The following is a 24,821-nucleotide window of genomic DNA, read 5'->3' as shown; positions in this document are numbered from 1 at the left end:
GACGTGGTCAGTATAGTCATCACTTTTTAAATTTAAAATTTGGTTTTGGCATTGACAGTTGCCCTGTTAGTCAAAATGACATTGTTGATAAGCTTGTTGTGAGCGGATTTCCATTAAACTGATTAGAGTAGGTGGTACTAGTTAAGAGTGCAAGCGTCGTGACATCACCATGACTCACTCTAAAAAGAACGTATTTTCCATCAGGGTATCATCAACTAGAAGAACGCAAGATCTTACAAAGAGAGGGAATAAACAGATAACCGAGTGTTTCTAGTTGTACAAGTCCTTGTTTATTTCACCCTTATTATCTCAAGAAGCCAAACACGGTTTCATGCAGAAACTAACCTATGGGTGCACAAGAAAACAAGAAAAGGAAATACATAAGACGAAGCAAAACAAAGTAAGAAAAACAAAACAAGAAAGCAAACACTACTCCTACTCCTAAGCTAAAAAGAGCATGGACCAGCTCACGTGAAGTGATATTTTCAATGCCGCCACCGGTGTATTGGTTGACCCATGTAGGTGATAGTATGATTGACAAGAAATATATTCAAGCATACTAACAGATAAGAAAGATAAAGAAATGCAAACCAAATCATTTGAAGTTTGAATGCATCCACAGAAAAGAAAATATTGAAAGCACATGAAAGGCACTCTGTAGACGTATCATGGTGTTCTATCACATTGCGTGTGGAAGACAAGCATGTACACACCTTCGAATATGAGAAATGAGAAAACATGAAGAAATAAGAAAATTTTTACTTCACAATAGTGCTTGCTATGTATGACTCCTCCAATGCATAAGTGATAGGATCGTGTGATTCTGGTGGAGGATGCGAGAACTGTGAATTGGATTGATTTTCAATGTGAACAGGAGAGTGATGAGGAGCCTAGGGAGATTCAACATATTTATGATCGGAAGTGGAACTGACCTCAAGGCTACGAGAACCTGAAATAACCATTAGCATGGGCTGAAGTGCCTCGAAATATTGAGGAGTTTCCACTTCATCAGAAGATGGATCATCAAAGACAAGTGGTTTAGAAAGATCAACAACAGGTGAATCGGAATCGTGATCAAATGAATGAGTGAAAAGATCACGACAACCATGATTAGAAAATTCAATATGAACAACAACATCCTCATGATCTCACGAATCACATAGAGAGGGTGATGAAAAACAAAAAATGTCACCCTCTAAGTTTCTAGAAATGGAAGATGAGAGATCGAGTGGATTTGGGAAGATAGATTTTTCCTCTCCACAATCAAATGACAGACTGAGATCCCACGCATTTTGTGAATGATCAGGAGTGGAAACATTCAGAGATGGATTTTCACAAGAGGAATCAGTAATGGAAGAATCACAGAAGATGCTAGGATTAAGAAGACGAGGTGCAAACAGAAGGAGATTGTCCCTCACCGCAACTTCTTACTCAGATTCCCACACATACTCATAAAAAATGATAGTGCAGGTTGATTGTTCAACACCAACTCTGTCCACAACTTGATCCTCATGAACATCACATGTGGACTTCAGAACGGATGAACACAACACACCAAAATTCAGAGGATCAAAGGACCTACTGGATGGAGGTTGAGCGGATGAGACCACGTGAAAGCAATCAGGATTGCATTCCAAATCTACACAAAAATCCAGAGTAGGTGGGGTAGGAGGATATGGTGACAGTTTAACAGATGGGCTCACAACTTATCCCACCTCGTCATGCAGAGCTAGAGTTGTTTGATGAGAAGGGGACAAAGGGTCACTTGGGACAACAACCTCGTCCGTCTTAGATGTAGCAGCTCCAACATCGAGGTATGTTGGGAGAGAGTCAGAAGTTTGTAACTTGTGCCGATTCTCAGAGATGTAAACAAGATATTGAAATATTCCTTCTAGAAATTTCCAGTCAACTTCATCTTTTGGAAATTCAAAACAGTAATGAAGAAAATGATCATAAAAGTGCTCAAGTGATTCGTTAGGTGCTTTTCACAATTTTAAATTTTTTGTGATGAATTGCTTTACAATCATAAAGAATGAAAGCACAACATAATTCTCTAAACATGTGATCTAAAGAGTGTATAGAGGTGGGCAATGTGTGACACCATTGCTTGACGCGCCCTTCAAGCGTGAAAGTGAACAACCCACAGGTGATGTCATCTGAGGGGACATCATTCTTGTCACATAAGCCCAAAAGGAAATTGCTTGAATTAACAGGGGTGTTTCATTTTCGCCATCAAATTTGTATCTTGACAAGTCATCGATAACATCCACTGACACATCGAAATGAACAACGTGAGAAAAACATGTCGGGGTTGTGATTGTGATATAAGTCATGAATGATGTGCATAAATTCCAAAATAGACTTGAAGGGATTAACTTGTCATCTAGCCCTCCTTCTAGTGCCAAAAATTTTGACGATGTCGGACCCGCCAACATTTAGGTGATCTCCCTGGTAAGAAGTCCCAACTAGACGTTAGACCATTTGGAGTAGGAGTCGCAGTAGTGGGTGGTAATGTAGTGCCTTGACCGCGGAAGCACACAGAGATAAGTATGATGGCTTTGGGTGGAAAAAGTGCGTGAAATTACAGTGAGTCAAGTGAGATGCACGGGGGTTCTAACACACAGAGGGGAAAAGGAAGTGAGCCCCTTAGAATCCTGTAATAGTATGAAACTTGAAAGGAACACACAAGAGGAATGACATCACAAGTTGGAATTCAGAATAGTCCACAAACCAAAGTGATGGGTTAATCCAAAAACATGCATTCAACAAGATTCATACAATTTCATACAAAGTAGTTCATAAGAAAATGTGTAAGTTAAACAACATACATTGCTAAAGAAACCATAATAGTCCAACTACAATAACAACATATGCATGAAAGCGTGTTGGCTCTATTATTATTATTATAAGTAAAATTTCCATCCACACATACACCATTGATAACCACTAGCCCCAACAGTGGAACATTACTATCAAGAACACCTTGTTGGGAAGATAAATAACTTCTACGGACATAAGCGATCTCTCTAGTCTTATGAGAGGATATAGCAACAAACCAGACAAACTAGTGCAAAACCATCCTAGTTTATGTTAAAAAATGCAAAGTGAGAGAGAGAAACCAATCTCGCAATGATGCTAAACGCTCAGACTTTGATGATGATCTCAATCCCTTAGCTTCCAGGCTCGTTCCTCGCTATTCCTTGCGTTTGAATACCTACAAGAGAGATCAAAATACACCAAGAGATACAAGAGCATGCATAGTATATTTCAAACATAAAATACATGAAAGATAAAGGAGCATCATGCTGAATGAATAAATATTTAGGAATTTATGGAAAATAAACACTAGATGTATATATTAATAAATAAAAAAGGGAAGCATACATCCATTGCCTTGGTGTTGGAGACCTCCTTGTCCAAGCCAAGACCATTCAAGCACTCCTTCTCCTTAGTTAGATGGGCAACATTTAGGCATAGTTTTAGCATAGGAATGCAGGAAAGCAATGACCAACCATTTGGGGATGGAAGGGATGTGATTTATAGGATGGTAGAGGGAGTTAGGGATCCAAAAAAGAGGGAGGAAGGTTCACATCTCAAGGGGAATATCCCTAAAGTTAGGATCAAGGACTCAAAATGGGATAGCTCGACCATTTCTCTATCCAACAACATTCAGCTCGTTGTTCTCGAAGATTCTAGCAGGCGAAGTTTCTCCTCCACTTTAGGAAAGACTGTCAGAAGAGGTTCAGCAGGGGGGTTTTATATCAAAATTCGTGATGGTAGCGCTAGGTCAATATGATACAACAGGCCATCAACACGAACCAGTAGTAGTGCAAAGCGTACTAGTCCTAAAAACTAGGGTTTCAGGCAAATTTCTATAGAATTTTCTTTGGGCAGTTTTTCGTCTATTCCTTAGGGATGTTTCTGTATGTGTTTCATGGTGAGAAAACTTTGAAAATTTTCTTCATTTTGACGCTTCAGGATATGGGATGAGAAGTGTGACAATATATTGTGTAACATATACCCCCCAAAACATGAATGCAGAGCATGGAATGATGGGTGAAATGCTTTACAAGTCAAGGCAAGGACCCAAGAAAAGACCGTCAAGAGACCTGCAAATCAAACATGATACGATACACATAGCTGACATCTCTGATATAAATATGCCGAAGGATACAACTCTGAATAGGAATATAGCAATACATGAATCCACGACATTAAAGCAACCATCTGAACAGAAGGGATACTGTGTATGGATCCATGACATGGATGCAACCATCTGAATAGAAAGGATCATATATATGGACCCACGATATGGTCGCAACCATCCATATAGAGGAAAACATGTGTACAATCATGAATAACTAATAACTCCACGCAACCTGGATGTACAGATGAAACCCAGGGTCTTCATCTCTGTCTTGATATGATCAATGTACGAATTCTACCATGTGAATATATGTGTAGAAGTCGAACATGATAGAAAACCACCTGATCACTGGTTAATGATGTAAATTGTTAACATGCACAAGAGAAGCCACCAATAATGACAATGGTTCTCAAATTACAAAAACACAATCCGTGAGTGTGAATAAAGAAATTGAAGTCGAATACCTGCAAAATCATTCGATCGAAGGCCAATGATGTAAACCTATTTTCGAATGCAAAGAACTTGCCATTAAGGCATGCAAGCTCCAAGGTACTAGAAGGGATTTTCTAGATCGTCTTCCTTGATAATGACTTGAAGATGATAGGAAGTGATCCGTTGAAGGAGGGTCATAATGTATTCCACATCATCGACATGAAACAAAAGGTGTAGTAGAGTAGGTAAGTTTGATTAAGGACCGTGGTAGAAAAGGCAGATAGTGTATAAGAAGTAAAAAACTGAAAATGGGACTTCACTTGAACATATTGGCGACACGACTCCAGAGTTTGGCAACAATTGACTCATCATAGGATCAAAGGTCATGATGAAAATGTAATATAATAAAAAAAATGGATTCCCAAAAGCTAGGAAGGCAAGTGATGAAGTGAGGATAACCCAAACCTGACATGAGCAATAGATAAGTGTCATGTTCAAGAGCGACATACTACCTTTACACAAAATACAAGAGGTGTTCACTTTCATTTTCCCCACTATTTCTAGTGAGTACCCCATTAGTTTTTTTTGTAGGCTTGAAGGGGATAACATATGCTTGTAGTATAAGTCCATCCTTCGGATGAATCCATCCTAGTAAGTTTAACGAGTCATAGGAAGGAGAAACTTGGTCTCGTCATGGTGACAAGTCCTGCGTTGTTTAAGTTTTACAATTCCGACAGAGGGGTAACTTGGCATCTTTTTCATGTTTAGAGAGTTTGAAAAAGAGGCGAAAAAGAAAACTCCAAAGGTCCCTTTTCTAAAATAGTCTCTTGAATCCGAAAAGGTAGAAAATAATATCCAAGAGAACCTCTTAGCCATGTTCGACTAAGGTATTCCTTTTTCATACAATAGTCTATCTCAGTCTCGAAAATGGTTACACTTACATTGAGTAGACGTCATTTCATTTAAACGAAGTCTTTCGGTAGAAATCACATGAGAGAATTTTTTGGCCGACACGTTTCGAACCAACAAGTGTGGTTCATCATCAGGACCAGATGAAGAGGCAGACCATGGCAAAGGCTTAAATAGAGAGAAATGTAGAGACATAATTTCAAGTAACAACTATATTTGGACAATAATGTTTAAATTATAATATTAATTTATTAATATATTAAAAACAAATATTATTAAGTAATGACTATATTAAACGGCTAGTTTTTGAAAAAAAAATTAAATAATGATATTATTTCATTAATTTATTAAAAATATTAATAGGTAACGGCTATATTAGACATCTAGTTTTTGAAAAATAATATTTAAATTAATTTATTAAAACCAAATATTACTAGTTCTTGAAAAATAATATTTAAATAATGATATTAATTTATTAATTTATTAAAATATTAATATGTAACGGCTATATTAAACGGCTAGTTTTTGAAAAAATATTTAATATCATTATTTAAATATTTTTTTCAAAAACTAGACGTTTAATATCGTCGTTACTTAATAATATTTGTTTTTAATATATTAATAAGTTAATATTATAATTTACACATTGTTGTTCAAATATAGCCGTTACTTGAAATTATGTCTCTACATTGCTCTCTATTTAAGCCTTTGCCATGGTCTGCCTCTTCATTTGGTCCTAATGATGAACCACACTTGTTGGTTCGAAACGTGTCGGCTAAAAAATTCTCTCATGTGATTTTTACCGAAAGAATTTGTTTAATTCATTATGGATCATAGAAGCTTGAATACATAAGTCATTTCATTTACTTTAACGAGTTTGAAATGGCAAGTACTCGAAAATCTTTTAATATTTCGAGAGTTAGAAAAGAGCTTAAAGAAAACTCTAGGGGGTTCCTTTTTCGTTTATTTTTGGTGAGTCCAAAAAAGTGATAAAATAAACTTGTAATTAATAAAATTAATCACCGTCACCACTTATCCATGCCCTGTCGCTGCACAAGTGAATACACATTACTGATTTTCGAGAAAAAATATTAAAATATAAGTAAAATATGCCCTAATTTGGTAAAATATCTTTTAAAAACTTATAAAAACTCAAAAAGTGAACATTTTTACCATTTCACATTTTGTAAATCAGAGAGCACTTTTTACCCTATTTTCCCCCGATCTTCAGGCATGGAGTGCGACCAATCCAGGACACCGTTCTTTGATCCGTTTGCTGCAGGTAAGAGATGTAGGCAAGCTTCTCAATGATTTTATACAGTCCAATCCACAAAGCTTGAAATTTGGTGTTCTTGCCTTTCTCTTTGTGGTCTTTGTGCCACTTCAATACTAGGTCACCCACACCAAAATATTTATTACTTGTAGAATTATTATCAAACCAACACTTGATTCGGTTATGGTGGATGAAAATTTTTTCTTTTTCTTTCAGCCTTTCTTCCTCAAGATTAAGAAGAGTATCTATCTGACTCTAAACAAGGAGACATGGTTTGCCTTGACATTCCTGGGAATGCTACAAGGCCAGAAGATATATGTTCAGGGAAAGGATATCCTATTTTATGTATATAAGGAAATGAGGGGGAGGTCTTCAAAGAGGGTTTGAGAGTGACACAAGTAACCCATAATGCTTTCACCAAAACATTATGCTAGTTCTTTTGTTCAGAGAAGACAATTTTCTTAATGATACGAATTAAGTTCTTGTTTGTGGACTCACCCAAATTGTTTCCCTATGGGTAGTAGAATTTATGGATGCTTTAAAAAATATTATTTTCTAATGCAAACTCATAAATATTTAACAAATAAAAATAAGCTGCATTATCAAAGACAAGCAATGTAGGAACATCAAACCTAGTTATGATGTTTTGTTTGGGAAATTCGATGACTTCCTAATCATTAACTTGTCTTAAGGGAACTTCTTCGGTACACCGAGTAAAATAATCCATTGTAGTTAGAATGTATCAATGTTTCTTTGATGAATGGGGAAATATTTCGCCAATAACATCCAATCCCCATTGTTGAAAAGGATCCTAAACTTCTATGGGTAGCAATGGGGCAACTGACTTCTAATCACGACGAGCACATCCTTGGCACACTAGGAACTTTCAAGTATAGGCACGAGAATCCTTAAATAATGTAGGCCAATAATAACTAGCACTCATCACTTTATGAGTGGTGGTATCACCCATGAAGTGTCGACCTATTGAAGATCTCTTAACACCCTTTCTGAATCTGAAGGCTGTAAGGATCTAAGCAAGACACAATTGTGGTGCTTTTGAAAAAGAAAACCATGCACAAGTTGGTAAGATAAATCTTTAAGGAAAATTACCTAATTTGTTTACTCAATAAATACAAAGGCAAGGTGTCATGCTCCAAATATTGTCATATGTATGTATACCAAGATGTGGTTGTACTTGTAGGAGGCACTTTCTCAACATTATACATCTCTATTTCTTGTTCCCACCCAGAAGGATCTTCTTTAGGGGAATCAATTGCTTCAGTTCTGAGATATAAAAGACCATGGAATTTGATAGTATGAACTGGCTTGAACTCAAGATTATATTCTTGTAAGCATGTCATTTAGTTTGCCCTCCTTTGACCCAGTTCTTATTGTTCAAAGATTGTTCTAACCATTCGATGAGGCACATAGATAATAAGGTGAGCTTTCAGGAGGTAAGGCCTAAAATTATTGACCACCTTGTATATTGTGTATGCTAGCTTATTAATATTGGAATAATTCAGTTATGATCCCTATAAGCAAGCACTGATGAAATACATAGGTCTCTAATTTCCTTGATTTCCTTTCTATGTTAGTAAGGCTACAATAGACGAGTCAAAAGAGAACATATACAACCTGAAATCTTTGCCAAAATATAAACTATATAAGGCTAGAGAATCAATGATGGCTTGCTTGGTTTGGGTAAAAGAATCTTTTTCCCTCTTATCCCATTTGTATGTATCATCTTTCTTTATCATCTCCTATAATGGTTTGACAATCTGTGCATAGTCACAAATGAACTTGCCTAGGAAATTGATCTTTTCCAAGAAAGATTTGTTTACTTCTTGTTCATAGGAAAAGGATCTAAGCAATAGTCCGAGCCCTTTCTATGACCTTAATTCCACTCTTAGCAGTGATATGTCCTAGTATATTACCTTCATATACACCAAAAATTCTCTTTTTTGGATTCAATGATATTCCATACTTGCAACATCTCTCGAAAATATGCTTAAGATGATGTATATGATCTGAAATCTTCTTTGAAAATATGGTTACATCATCCAAGTAGATGACTTTAGTTTTAATGATAAATCCATGGAATGCAATGTCCATGGCCCATTCAAATGTAACACCAATATTTATAAGCCCAAATGTCATACCCTTGAAAGAAAAAGTTCCCCACTTCGTCTTGAAACTGGTCTTTAGTTTGTCTAGTTCTGCTACTAGCACCTGATTATATATGGAGAATCCATCTAGTAGCGAGAACATTTCTGAGCTAGATACCGTTTGGGTAATTTCCTTTGTATGAAACCCAGTTGAGGTTGTGAAAATCAACAAATAGGCATATCTTGCGAGACTTTTTCCTAATAGGAACCAGGTTGGAAACCCATGTAGGATGTCATATTTTGAAGATGATCGGAACATCCAACAAGTTCCTTAATTCCTTTTGAATCAGGGGTTCAAGCATCAAATGAAATTTTATTAGTTTTTGTTGAAATTAATTTACCCCTTCTTTGATAGGAATGACATGTTGGATGATGCATGTATCATATGTATTTGAATCATCATATGTCCATGCAAATATATCTCGATAATGTTTAAAGAGACGAATAAAATCATGTCTTTCTTGAGGATAACAACATCTACCAAGGTTTCGGATCGTCTTTGTTTCCCAAATTGACTTGTTCATGTGATAACATTGAGCTCTGAGTCTTTGTATTTGTTGTTCCTCTAAAATGGTTTTGCAGGTCATAAAGTTTCTCAGGAGATACCACACCTTTGGGCATAGTGTTCCCTTTTGATGTGTTAAACAACACAAACAGTTGACAAGATATGAAAGATAAAACATTGAATTTCCTTTTATTATTTACAATGATATACATTTATACAATTTACATCACCATTTCCACTCATCATCTAAGGTCTCCTGGACTTCAATAACTCTTCATATTCCACACCCAAAACCCTTAGTAGATTAGGTGTCCAACATTCCCCCCTTAATTCGAAGGGGTATATATGAGTCCAAGAAGAACAATCTAATACAGAAATACAACAATGTATGACAACAATTGGATGAATGTGCTCTTTGAAATGATGGAATAAGGTGGGAGAACTCGAGATCTCAAACGGAAGTGGTTTAAGGATGACCACCAACACTGGAATGCTTAGGGAAGTTCTTGGAACTCTTCCAAATCTGACTAGAAGCTGGAATATTTTTCTACAAGAAGTGCTCCCAATTTTTGTGCAATGGGAGACCTTTGGGTATCAACTTGGAACACTTGGTGCGATTCCCAGAACAATTCCAAATATGGAAAGAAGTTGTTAGTCTTTTGCTAGAGGAAGTGTCCCTAATGCTTTGAATAGGGAGACCATCAACTTGGAAAAGGGAGGTCTCAACCTGTGGAAAAAGAGGGAAAACCTCAAGCTAAAACAGGAGGTCTCAACCTGCAGTGGTGTTGTAACAGCTACAACACCCTCCAAAATTTTTCCTTAGCTTCGTTTTGGAGCCTCCCTACCAACCATCCTTAGCAACATGTCTTGCACTGCCCAAGTACTTATGTTTTGAATTGAGTTTCTTTGGCATAATAGCTTGTGTTCTCTAACTTGTTTGTCTTTCACTCGCAAGCTAACCTCCCGTGACTTTGTCTCAAAATGGTTCTTGTGCTGAATTGGAAAACTATGCTACATTGGAGGGAAACCAACCTTGCTCTTTGGAATTACGTAGTGCATCTTGGCCGCCATCACTGCTCTCCAGAATTGCATAGAGAAGGCATGTTGCCTTCCCCAAGAAAATTGTTCAGAGCTGACGATCACTAGGCTTGCTCTCAGAATTTGCGCAGTTTTGGCTAGAAGACCTGGATGCAGTTCAGAAATTGTGTAGAGCTTGAGGGGCAGCTAGAGTCACTCAACCCAGAAACTGCGTAGAAGTCATTCCATGGTTTTTTGACTGTTACAAGTGCTCACAGGTTGACCAGTTCCCTCCAGGATTATGAAATATTGCCTTGTATGCATGGGAAATTTTTCCCAAAAAAAAAAAAAAAAAAGCAAAAAACATCCCTAGATTTTAGGGATCTGTTTTTAGTAGCTGCGGGTTACATGCATAATCTGTTTTAGAAACCTCCCACCAAGTGTCACTTTTTCCTAGAATTGTGGCATGCGTGTCATAAGCCTTGATCTTGTCAAAACTATTTATTCGATGCCTTAGAGATCATTCTTCACTTTCGATCTTGGAGCTTTGGCATTCCCAACGCATCTAGGGACCTTCAGCACACTCATAGCAACTTTTTCTAGATAAGTCTGCTTTTCATGTCTTTTGTTACTTTTCAGTTGCTTTTTACATTCGGTTTGTGTGAATTTTGTTTTCTTGGTTTTATTAAACGCTTGATTTAATTTCAATGCATGTTAGCTTGTAGAAGCATTGTTTTGAGTTTTGCATCACATTTCCTTGATGTCGCATGCATGACATTGTTTCTGCACTAACGATCGTCGTTGCGGCAATTCACTTCACACACTTCATTGTTTTCCCTTTTTACTGAATCCTACACTCACATGCATGTTCATCACTCTTGTCTGCACCCAACTTTGCACATGCTTTTAGTCCTTACTAATTTTCGGTTGCCTGTCGGTAGGTCTGAGCTGCCTTGGCCTAGACCTTCCCTTGCCTGGCTTGCACTGCACATATCTGGGATGGAAGGACTTGCCTTTATCCTAGGAATTGCATAGAGCCTACCTCACACTAGCCTCCCAGGTTTTTCTCTAGACATTTTTTGGAGGAAATGCCTTAGTTGGCCCATCGGGATTGCGTAGTGCAATTTCGCGGGCAACAATCATACTGACTAAAACTGTGCATTGTGCGGTTCCAGTCCTCAACAAGCCAAGATGGACTATGCTCTGGTCAGTTTCAGAATTCAGTTATCTCACTAGCATCCTAGACTGTGCTATGCGCAGTTTCAACAATCACTCTCCCAGCCTCTCCCAGAGAAAACTCTCCCAGCCTCTCCCAGAGAAAACTACACTATTTTCCTAGTCAGTTAATCAGGTGTATTGCATGTTAGTCTTGAAGTTTCTTTTGGTTTTCAATTGATATTTTTCTTGCAATGAGCATTGCTCTATCTCTAGGTATCACAAGTGTTCATAAGTCTCTTAGTAGTATACGTACAATGACTTCAAAGAAAGCAGGGTCAAAGGACACCATAGAGAGCACAACTGGATATGTGGTCGAGCAAGTGTCTATGAGCTTGCCCATCTATGAAGATACTAAGCTATTCATAGACAAGGAGATCAAGATCACATGGAAAGACATCAATGAAATCTTTTAAGTGACCTTTGAGGAAAATCTGGAGGACCGCAAAGTCTATGTCAACGTACAATAAATGTTAACAGAGGTCTCCACCGATGTCCATGCCCACTTCAAGCCCGGGAACTCCTAACGGGCATAGATTGCATCTAAGATGTAAGCGGACATGTATATTTCTACTTGTCGACCTTTGGGTTGCTGTCAAGTTCTTGTTACCTGTTCCTTCAGCCTGTGATCCAACACGTTGAACCAGTGGCATGCTTTGCCTTCATTGGCTAGTTCATCCAATGTGATCACCCAACTCTGTGGGAAGGTTTTCATGTTCTCTTGGCCATACAAGTGACAAGAAAAGATGACCAAGTATTTATACGTCTTCCGTAGTATCTTTGTCTTGTAAACTTGATTGGGTGTCATCCTGCCAATTCTTCAAGATATCCTTGGAGTTGGCATTGCTGCTGGGTATGCTAAAGGGTGTTTCCATGGTGATCGTTGGCTTCGACATATGGTACATCTGCTCATAATCCTATGCCTTGAAGGTAGAAATATCCATCCTATTGACACTACTCAATGTCATCATCTCAGGATCAGTGTGCAAGACGCTCTAATGTATCATGTCCGCGCATGGGAACACGGGATACCTGCATGCAATCTGGTACAAGACGAACTTGTGAATGTTCACATAGACTTGGAGGTCTTCGAGGTCTTCCTTAAATTTTCTTGCAAATGCATCATTGACCTATTTCCATTTCAGTTTGATGTCCTTGTCTACAATTAGCTTGGTGTCTTCATAGATAGGCAAACTTGTAGACACTCGCTCAACTGCTGCTCGAATTGCACTTTTGTTAGTGTCCTTTGATCTTATTCACTTAGAGGCCATTGATCCTGAATTGCTGAGAGGTGGACGAACACCTGTTATATCTTGAGACATGGAAACATGCATGGAAAGAAATCTACCAGCTAAAACCAAAGAAAACTTGAGGAATAACATGTAACATACCTGGGGATTGACTGGAAAGGTTTGAACAATTTTTCTTAGGAGGTCAAGAGACTGGCTGCTGGAACTGTGCAAAAGGAAGTCCAGATTGTTGGGAGGCTAGTTGGCTACTGGAATTGTGCAAAAGGAAGTCCAGATTGTTGGGAGGCTAGTTGGCTATTGGAATTGTGCAATGTGGAATCCAGAATGGCTTGCTGGTTGTTGGGATTGCACAATGCAATTCCAGTTGGCAAGGGTTGCAGGCCCAGTGATTGCACTGTACAATTTTATGGTCTAGCAGTCACTGCCTCTCAGAATTGTGCAATGCAAGACTGGAGGACAGTCACTGGGCAGAAATGCACATTTTTTGAGAGGAAGGTTGAGCCTTCCCTTTCATAATTGCACAATGTTGTCTTGGTGAGGTATAGTCCGGGCCAAGGTTACCTAGACCTGCCGACGGGAAATTGAAAGCAAATGTGGATGTGGATGCATGGCGATACTGAGTGTAAGTAGGAGCGAATGATCGTGCATGCAAACAATGATTGCAAGATTCAGAAAATGGAACAACATGCATGTGTGTGAAGCGAGTCACTAAATCGGCGACCATTCTTGAAAAACGGTGTCATGCATGCTACAACAGTGAGATGCTAATGAAAACCGATATGGTTCTAGTACAAGATAATATGCATGAAAATGACAACAAGCGTTCACTAAATCAAGCAGACAACACTCACACAAGCCAAAACACAAAAAGCGACAGAAATGTTGCAAAAGACAAGTTAAGTGGACTTACTCGTAAATAACTGAGTTGGATGTGGATGTATTGTGGGATGTCAGAGCTCCAAGATCGATGTGAAGAAGTGAGCTCTGAAGTGTCGAATAAATTAGTTTGAGGCTCATGATGCGCATGCCACAAATCTAGGAAAAAGCGACACTTGGAGGAAAGATTCTAAAACGATGTTGCATGTAACCTCTAGCTGCTAAAAATAGATCCTTAAAATCTAGGGATGCTTTTTTGCATGTTTCTTTTTTCTATTTGGGGAAAAGCAGCCCATGCATGCAAGTCAAGTTTTCTCGGTCCCGGGTGGAACCAGTCAACCTGATGGCACATGTAATAGCCTGCCTGACTGAGGGTAACTTTTGCGCAGTTTCTGGGAGGAAGATGGGCTGGCTTCCCAAAGGGATTGTGCAATTTCTAGGTTGAGCAGCTGACTCCTGCCCATAATTACGCAATTTCTGGGCTAACCAGTCCTGTTAGGTCAGATTCGACAGTTTTCTTGGGGAAGGTTGACAGGCAAGATTGCGCAGTTTTTGAGCCCAGCATGCTGCCAGACAAGATTGTGCAATTTCTGGAGGGAAGACTGGTTTCCCTCCGGAATTGCACAATTTCTTGGGGGAGTTGCTCAGCTAGCAGTTGGACCAAGTCCGGGAAACAGCCTGTGAGAGAATGCAACAAGCCATCATGCACAGGTTGTCATGCTGCTAGAAAACCATTGAATCTTGTGTACTTGACAGTGCAAGACATGCTGCTGAGGAGGGTTGGTAGGGAGGCTCCAAAACAAATCTAAGGCAAAATTTTGGAGGGTGGTTGTAGCCGCTACAACACTTGGTGACACACTAGTAGAACTCCAGCTCTCTGAATGGACATTGTTCGTGAAAAGAAATTCTAACACCTCCGGAAGTATTTTTCAGTTCACTGTTTGTCTTGGTTTCCAAACTTGCTTGATTGTAAGATGTAGCATCTGTCAAGCTCTTGGTCGACTGACACACATTCCAAGTCAAGCCTACACAATTGTTTCAATTGGGGTTGAGGGGTATATTGGTGCACAAGCAATATAGTCGTCAGAGTTGTTGAGATTGCAACAAGATGATGGAGCTTAGTGAAAAGAGTCGCCTTCACTAAGTGGGCCCGCAGGCTATTTTTGGCGCAAGTCTATTTTTAGACTATGTCTATTTTTAGACATATGGATCATGTCTATGTTTATGGATGATTGATCAAGTTGGGAAAATAGATGGACTTCTATTTTTGATGAAAGTGTGAGTGATCACAGTGTGAGTGATCAAGTCTATTTTTAGACTGGCTGTCAAAAATAGAAAAGTCAAATATTATTATCTCACAATAATATTTGGACTATAAACTTAATCTTATTCTCCTGGAGCACTTCAGTTTGAGCTACGGAAGTGGCACATGCAGCTGTCAGAAGGAAATTCGTTTTTCTTATGAGTCAGTTGAGTTGTTGCATGCATGACTTCAGTTAGAACTCAAGTGAGTTGAGTTTAGTGGACTGGAGGTACAGTTGATGGAGTTGTGTTCAGTTTAACTTAGTTAAACTGGTTGTAGTTAGTCTAACTGCAGATAGACTAATGATGAGTTGTTAAACTAATTATTAACTCATAATACAACTAAAGAATACATCAGTTAACTCAGTTGCATGTCAGTGCATGTTCAGTTCAACAGGGACAGGTGGTAGAGAATCAGATTGCTATCAGTTGTGACTATAGTTGTGCACCAGATCTTGCACAATCAAAGGATTGAGTATGCCAATGAGTTTTCTCACGTATTTGGCCCGCATTTTAGCCTTTGCTCACGTCCACAAAGAGTGAGTGACTATTTTGCAGGTGAAAATCGAGTTTGGGAAGCAATTCTCATCAGTTCTTGAGCAGGTATTGAGCAGTGGAGGCAGGCAAGCAGTGGAAGAGATTTGGAGATCAGATCTGAGCTGTATTGTGTGTAACAGAGGTGGAGATACTTGTGAGAAGTATTATGTTGTGTAATGTTACATGACTCAATCATTAATATACAGATAGTGTGGGGTTTTTAGCGAGATGCTTTCCCCGTGATACATACTGTGTTAATGTGTGAATGCTCTTGATGTTTTATTGTTATTGATGCTGCTATATTCTTGATCAACGTAGAGGAGCTTATGTATTGTGTATGTTTTCCGCATTAGTACATGATCAGGATAATCTCCATTGAATATGTGTTAAATTATTCAAAATTTCTACATGGTATCAGAGCAGCTTGATTTGTAGAAGAGATTTTTACAGGATATCAAGCGAGGGTTGATCGGAAGCAGTTGAGTTGGTTGCTGGTGGAATTCGAATTTGCAGCAGTGTTTTCTTGGTGACAACGCAGCAATGTCTTTCAACGGATTGCGATTGGAGTATGCTCTTGAGGGCAGCTCAAACTATATTGCATGGAAGGACAGGATGGAGGCAGTAATGGATGATAACGGGCTGAAGGAATTCATAGATACGGATATCCCAAAGCCTACTGATGCTACTCAAGTTGATGCTTGGCAAAAGAAGATCGCAAAATGTCGAAGAATTCTGTTGGAGGGCGTGAAGGATCACATTGTGTCCAGCCTCCATGGAAAGGCTACTCCATATTTGATGTGGAAATCATTAACATAATTATTCCAAAGCAAGAGCGATCAGAGGAAGCTGGCGCTCAAAGATAAACTCAGAAACATCAAATGCGAGAAGGGAGACAGTATTCCCAAGTATCTCACGAAGTTCACTCAGTGTCGAGATGAGCTGGGAAGTGTGGGGGTTACTGTCGATGATGAGGACTTGGTGAGCTTGGCTCTCCTTGGTCTTCCGAAGAGTTGGCATTCCTATCAGGACTCTGTCAATGGTCGGGAGAAGTTGCCAGGATGGGAAAGACTATGGTCAGATCTTGTGCAGGAGGAGATCAGGCGGAGTACCAGGGACGGATCTTCGTCAAAGGGAGCTGATGAAGAGAATTGTGCTTTGGCTGCCAAAGCAAAGAAAGGGAAGAGCAAGAAAGCTTCTCAGTCTGATGCGAAAGGCAAGAAGCAGGATATGTCCAAGGTGAAGTGTTTTCAGTGTCACCAGCATGGAAACTATGCCACAAATTGTCCGCAGAAGAAGAAGAACAAGCAAGCTGCTGGATCTGCAGGGGGAGAGGCTTTAGCTTCTCAGTTTGAGCTTGATTTTTCATTGATCGCATGCTTGGTTTCAAGTGTGATGGGATCAGTGTGGTTTCTGGACAGTGGTGCGTCTTTTCACATGACAGGAGATAGAGATTTGTTCTCTGATCTGGAGGACAAAGATCTTGGAGTGCACATCGAGATGGGCGATGATGGTAGATACAGTGCGACCGGTATCGGTACCATTTCCTTTGAGAGGGAGTCTGGTAAACCCTTTGTATTGAAGGAAGTCATGCATGTTCCAGGATTGAAGAAGAATCTCATCTCAGTGGCGATGTTAGAAGACAAGGGGTATGATGTTGTTTTCAGCGAGGGAAAGGCCTTCCTGCACAGCAAGACAACTGGTGAGACCCGGAAGATAGGGGTTCGAGTGAGGAACCTTTATCAGTTGCATGTAGATGGATGCGCAGCAATGGCAGGCAAGGCAGAAGGATTGGTGAGCCGGGATGATGGCGAGTTGTGGCACAGGAGATTGGGTCACCTTCACCATGGAGCCTTGAAGATACTGCAGTAGATCACTACAGGGCTTCCTAAAGGCACACTTGCGCAGTCAGATCAATGCAAGGGGTGTACTTTGGGGAAGTTTGTGAAAGCCACCTTTCACGAGAAGGATAGTCGCGCCACGACGATCCTTGAGAGAATTCACACAGACGTGTGTGGACCTTTCTCAGTTGCTTCGACAGCAAAACACAGGTATTATGTGATTTTTGTTGATGATTTCTCTCGTAAGTGCTGGATCTTCTTCATGCAGAAGAAGAGCGAGACATATTCAAAGTTTTGTGAATTCAAAGCACTGGTCGAGAAGGAGTCGGGGAAGAAGGTGAAGGCTCTTAGGAGCGATAATGGTGGTGAATACATCTCGGACGAGTTCAAGGATTTCTGCAAGGCAGAAGGGATTCGTAGAGAGCTCATAGCTCCCCATAACCCACAGCAGAACGGGGTAGCTGAGCGGAAGAACAGAACGATTGTGGGTGCTGCACGGGCAATGTTGCATGATCAGGGCCTACCCCTTCACTTGTGGGCGGAAGCATGCAATACAGCAGTTTATGTGCAGAACCGTTGTCCTCATAGGATACTTGGCATGAGTACACCCGAGGAGGCTTATTCTGGTAAGAAGCCTGATCTTTCTCATTTGAGGATTTTTGGTGCTAACGTTTACATGCATGTGACGAAGGATGCCAGAAAGAAGTTGGAACCGACTGCAGAGGTTGGGATATTTGTGGGGTACACTGATACGCCCCACAACTATCGTGTGTATTTGCCAGATAGTGGTAAAACTGTTGTGCGACGGGATATAAAATTTCAGGAGGAGAAAGCCATGAAGTGTTCGCTTGAGAGGGAGCTACACTTGCATGCAGATGAGGAGCTATTAGTTCCTAAGGATGAGCTTCAGGACGTGGATCAACCACAGGACGAGGTTCATGGAGTGGAAGAGACCACTCATGCAGCGCCAACCATCAGAGGGCGAAAGCGCTTGACAGAAGCTGAGCGACTGGCTCAAGATGCAGAGAAAGTTGTAGGACCACCTACAGCCCAACGCAGGCAGAGACAGTCACCTGATCGGTACACTGGATACATGGCTCTTATGAGCAAGTGTGTTGTGACTGAGCCATCCTCTTTCGAGGAAGCTGTGGAGGATCCCGCATGGGTAGATGCCATGGTGGAAGAGTATGATTCTATTGTCAGAAACAGTGCATGGGAGATTGTTCCTAGACCGGAAGGGAAATCAGTGGTAGGTTCGAGATGGATCTACAAAGTTAAGCAGGCAGCTGACGGGAGTGTGGAGAAGTACAAGGCAAGATTTGTTGCCCGAGGCTTTTCACAGATTGAGGGGATCGATTATGAGGAGACCTTTGCACCTGTCGCAAGGTATTCTTCCATACGGACGATTCTTGCTCTCTCAGCGCAGATGGGATGGCACATTCATCAGATGGATGTGAAGACTACGTTCCTCAACGGAGTCATTGAGGAGGAGGTGTACATTGAGCAACCCGAAGGCTTTGAAGTCTTCAGCAGCGAGTCGCATGTGTGCAGGCTCAAGAGAGCGCTGTATGGGTTGAAGCAAGCACCACGTGCTTGGTACACACAGATAGACAGCTATTTCACAGGACTTGGATTCTCCAAGAGCGAGGCGGATCCGAACCTATACCAGATTGTGGTGGAGGGTAAGTTGCTTATCATTGTACTGTATGTTGATGATTTGATTCTAACGGGTGATGAGCTGTTGATACTGTCATGCAAGAAGGATCTTGCTACAGAGTTTGAGATGAAGGATTTGGGCCTCCTTCACTATTTCCTAGGATTGGAAATATGGCAGCGCAGTGGTGGACTGTTTGTTTCTCAGGGCAAGTATGCTCGGGAGATACTGGAGAAGTTCAACATGCATGGCTGCAAGCCTGTTGATACTCCTCTTCCTGGAGGTTGGAGGAAGGAGGATGCCACTTCGGGAGAAGAAGTGGATGCCACTGTTTATCGACAGTTGGTGGGGTCGCTGATGTATTTGGTCAATACACGACCTGATATATGCTATGCAGTTAACCAGCTTTCACAAGCTATGGTTAAGCCTACCAAGTTCTTCTGGAAGGTAGGCAAGCATGTATTGCGCTACTTGAGAGGCACATCGGGATATGGTTTGTGGTACAGACAGGAGGATGAGGTGAAGCTATGTGGCTTCACGGATGCAGATTGGGCAGGGAGCCCAACAGACAGAAAGAGCACATCAGGAGGGGTCTTCAGTATTAGATCGACAGCAGTTTCTTGGTACAGCAGGAAGCAGAGATCTGTGGCACTCAGTTCAGCGGAGGCCGAGTATATGGCAGCAAGTTTGGCTGCATGCGAGGCTATATGGATGAGGAAGATCCTGGTTGGTTTGTTCGGCTCTCATTTGGATCCTACTGTGATTTACTGTGATAACTAGAGTTGCATTAAACTCTCAGCTAATCCTGTATTTCATGATAGATCTAAACATATTGACATCAGGTACCATCATATCAGAGATTGTGTGCAGCGGAGGATCATGTTACTTTCGTACATTCCAACGGAGGATCAGGATGCTGATATTCTGACGAAGGCTCTCACCAGGAGCAAATTCGAGTACCACCGAGGCAGGATAGGGGTTGCTGATAATCCATATCTTGTCGAGAGGGAGTGTTGAGATTGCAACAAGATGATGGAGCTTAGTGAAAAGAGTCGCCTTCACCAAGTGGGCCCGCAGGCTATTTTTGGCGCAAGTCTATTTTTAGACTATGTCTATTTTTAGACATATGGATCATGTCTATGTTTATGGATGATTGATCAAGTTGGGAAAATAGATGGACTTCTATTTTTGATGAAAGTGTGAGTGATCACAGTGTGAGTGATCAAGTCTATTTTTAGACTGGCTGTCAAAAATAGAAAAGTCAAATATTATTATCTCACAATAATATTTGGACTATAAACTTAATCTTATTCTCCTGGAGCACTTCAGTTTGAGCTACGGAAGTGGCACATGCAGCTGTCAGAAGGAAATTCATTTTTATTATGAGTCAGTTGAGTTGTTGCATGCATGACTTCAGTTAGAACTCAAGTGAGTTGAGTTTAGTGGACTGGAGGTACAGTTGATGGAGTTGTGTTCAGTTTAACTTAGTTAAACTGGTTGTAGTTAGTCTAACTGCAGATAGACTAATGATGAGTTGTTAAACTAATTATTAACTCATAATACAACTAAAGAATACATCAGTTAACTCAGTTGCATGTCGGTGCATGTTCAGTTCAACAGGGATAGGTGGTAGAGAATCAGATTGCTATCAGTTGTGACTATAGTTGTGCACCAGATCTTGCACAATCAAAGGATTGAGTATGCCAATGAGTTTGCTCACGTATTTGGCCCGCATTTTAGCCTTTGCTCACGTCCACAAAGAGTGAGTGACTATTTTGCAGGTGAAAATCGAGTTTGGGAAGCAATTCTCATCAGTTCTTGAGCAGGTATTGAGCAGTGGAGGCAGGCAAGCAGTGGAAGAGATTTGGAGATCAGATCTGAGCTGTATTGTGTGTAACAGAGGTGGAGATACTTGTGAGAAGTATTATGCTGTGTAATGTTACATGACTCAATCATTAATATACAGATAGTGTGGGGTTTTTAGCGAGATGCTTTCCCCGTGATACATACTGTGTTAATGTGTGAATGCTCTTGATGTTTTATTGTTATTGATGCTGCTATATTCTTGATCAACGTAGAGGAGCTTATGTATTGTGTATGTTTTCCGCATTAGTACATGATCAGGATAATCTCCATTGAATATGTGTTAAATTATTCAAAATTTCTACAAGAGTTTTAATTTCATCTCTAGTGTTGCTCCGCTACTAGCAGGCCTGGACAGTACCCTGACGAAGTCACGCAGGAACACAAGCGTGGCTCTGTTGCCAGCGAGCCTGGTCAGTACCCCGATGGAATTACTTGCATCACCTCTCTACGCAGGAAGCCTTTCTATTCTTTCACCTTATTCATTTTCCATTTTTGAAATTTTTCACTTTTCATTTTTTCTATTTTTCATTTTCATAACTGTGCATAACACTTATTCATTTCAGAAGCAGAAGAGGGATCCCGACTTATTGAGAGCAGAAGAGGTTGTTCCTTCGGAGAAGTAGTTTATATATACCTATGACATGCTTGTTAAGGTTTCCCCCCTCACCTTACTCTACTTGACTAAGCTGCCAAGGGTTAACCCAAAAACAACCGACTAGAATAGGTGACACTAGTTAGCGCACAAGCATTTGTGTTTTCACCAAGGTTCACTTCAAACAATACGTATTTTCCATCGACATATCATGGACTAAAGATAACAAGTTCGCGATACATAGGTAGGATGATAGATAACCAAGGAGTGATAGCTGCATAAGGCCTTTTGTACTTTACCCAGCTTGTTTCAAGAGTCACACAGGGTTTCATGCAAAACTAACCTATGAGTGCAAAACAAGCAAACAAACACAAAACAAAGCAAAAGCAGAAGTAAATGTGAAAGAAAAGAGGAAAGAAAACAAGCGAGCAAACAAACAAACATGCGAGGTAAGTAAGAAAACAAGCATGCAAGCAAACAACCAAAAGAAAACACTACTCCTACTCTTAAGCTAACGGTGCATGGGCCTGATCACGTGAAGTGATACTTCCAATGAAGCCACCAACGCATTGGTTGACCCATGTTGGTGAAGGAATGGTTCGCAAACAACACATCTGTGTGAACCAGCAAACATGAAAGATATAACAATGAAGACAAACAAACTCCAAGTTTAAAAGTGTCCACAGAAGATAAGTGAGTGCAAGTGCATGATATACAGTACATGGACTCGTCATGGTGCTGTGCGACACTACATGCAATTTTTAAGCATTTGCATACTCTTGACTGTGACATGCAAGCAAACGAAAGAAACAAAGACAACTTGCATCATGCACGTGTGCTTGGAATGTAAGATTCCTCCAATGCATGAATGATGGGATTGTGTAGTTCGAGTGGAGGAAGTATGACCTCTGTGTGAGATGGATCTTCAATGCATACAAATGAGTGATGAGGAGCCTTGGGTGTTTCAACAATTTCCTGATCGGAAGTGAAACCAACCTCATGACAGCGAGGGCTTGACATAACCATAATTTTGGGTTGAAGTGCCTCGATAGTCTAGGGGGTTTCGAATTTGTCGACAGATAGATCATCATAAACAGGTGGCTTCAAAAAATCAACTACGATAGAATCATCATTGTGATCGAATATAGGAGTAAATAGATCAGGATAACTATGATAAGAAAAATCAATGATTTCTGACATCCTCATGATCTGATGAATCAAATAGAGGGGTCTGTGAGAAGCAAACAAATTCACCCTCTGTGTTGCCAGAAAAAGTAGATGAAAAGTCAAGTGGATTTTCAGTAAATAATTTATTCTCTTCATTGTCAGATGATGAACTGACATCTGGTGTGTCCTACGAATGATCAACAATGGGTGCATCCGTAGATGGAGATACACATGTGAAATCATGGATGGCAAGTTCATCAAAGATGTCAGGAAAGAATGGAGGGGGCTCACACATAAGGGAGTCATCCTTCATCGAGTGTTGATTATCAAGCTCCCAGTCATACTCTTCATGAATGACAGTGCATATTGGTTGTGCAACACCAACTCTGTCGATGTCTTAATCCTCGTTCACAATAAGTGTAGAGTCTGAAATGGAAGAACACAAGATGGTATCATCTGGAGGATCATCCGAGTATGAAGATGGAGGTTGAGGTATAAAATGCATGTAACAACTCAATGGACTCACAACCAAATCTGTTCGAAAATTAAGCGTAGTGATGTTGGGAGGATGTGACAGTTGAATGGATGTGTATGCTTGTTCTCCTACATCACTCTACAGTGGTGGAGTTGTTTGATGAGGGGACGATGAATAGTCACTAGTGACAGTGACCGTATCCGTCTGTGATTGCGCAACTCCATCACTGAAGTATGCTGAGTGAGGCTTGGGATTAAAATTCTTCTTGGGATGGACTAATTTGTTAAGACAGTACTCGAACCTATCCCAAAGATAAGGAAATTTCATCTGGCTTTTTGGAGCTTCAAACTGCAAAACACAGAAGCACTGCCAAAAATCCATAGGAGATTCATGCGGGGCATTCTATTGTTGTAACAATTTTCGGTCAAGAGAATCTAGATCAAAATGATGGAAAGTAGATTCAATGAGATCATAGAACTGATCGAGTGAGTGCACGCTATCAGCCGGTAGGCTGCAACACCACTGTAGTGGGGATTCACGAAGTGTGTATGCAAGCAGCAGACTGACCTCTTCAAAATAAAACTCGTTTGCATTCTCAAGGAATGCATAGAAGTCTTCTAATTACTCAGGCCTTACCACTTCGCCTTCACCATCATGCGTGAATTCAGACAAGAGATCAAAAAATCCCTCGTGATGTTGATAGGTTCAGCATGCGAAAAACATCATGGAGGGGTGAGTGTAATAAAATCCATGATAGATGTGCAAAGGTTCAAAATAGGATGAGAGGACACAACTTGTCATCTGGCCCTCCTTCTAGCGCCAGAAATGTTGACGGTGCTTGATGCAGGAGCATCGGAACTAGCTAGCAATGTGGAAATTTGTCCACATGTTGTGGCTTGACAGGGTGAATTTCATTCACGGTTTGTTCAAATCCAGTTTATTGAGGAGGGCGATTTCTCAATTAATTAGTTATTATAGTAACTTAGTGATAAGATTTGTTAAAACAGGTGTGTGCGAGCGCTAATAGGTAGGAGATTTTATTGTTAGGATTTTTAAAATTAGAAGATTGTGTTATCGATTTGTTAGTGGAGTTAATGTGAGGAAGTTGTAATAAACGAAGATATTTTTCTTCGTAGGGGGGGAATATTGTTGGGTGTTTTTTTAAGAGGAGCGAAAAGCTCTTAATAATAGGAGAGACTCTGGTTTTTAAAAAAGACTCTGTTTTTTGGAAAAAAAAACCGAGATCGTTCTTATGAACAGGGATCAAAGGCAATTTTCGGTTCTGCGAAGGTTGATGGTTAGAAATAGCGTGTGCGCTCAATGTATGTTGGCTGTGAAGATTGATATGAGTGTTTTTTATGAATTGTTTGAATTGTGGCAATTTATGTATGTAAACAACCCACAGAAATTCTGAACGAGTCGATTAATATTAATTAGTTTTGAAACTGTCAGATCCGTTTAATTTATCTCATCGGAGCAGTTGAATGTCGGTTGATCCGATTGTGCAGTGTTTTAATTGTCAGATCCACTAAATCGCAGAGGGGTAGCTAATGCCTGTTCACCCATGTAATCTCTGTTGATGGAAATGTTCAAGCATCCAT

The sequence above is a fragment of the Pinus tabuliformis genome, chromosome 5_2 (genome assembly GCF_031772625.1).
Source record: "Pinus tabuliformis cultivar Carrire ecotype Pingquan chromosome 5_2, CPIR1, whole genome shotgun sequence".
NCBI classification, from domain to species: domain Eukaryota; kingdom Viridiplantae; phylum Streptophyta; class Pinopsida; order Pinales; family Pinaceae; genus Pinus; species Pinus tabuliformis.
The sequence above is the reverse complement of the archived record's forward strand: the minus strand, read 5'-3'. Positions refer to the sequence as shown.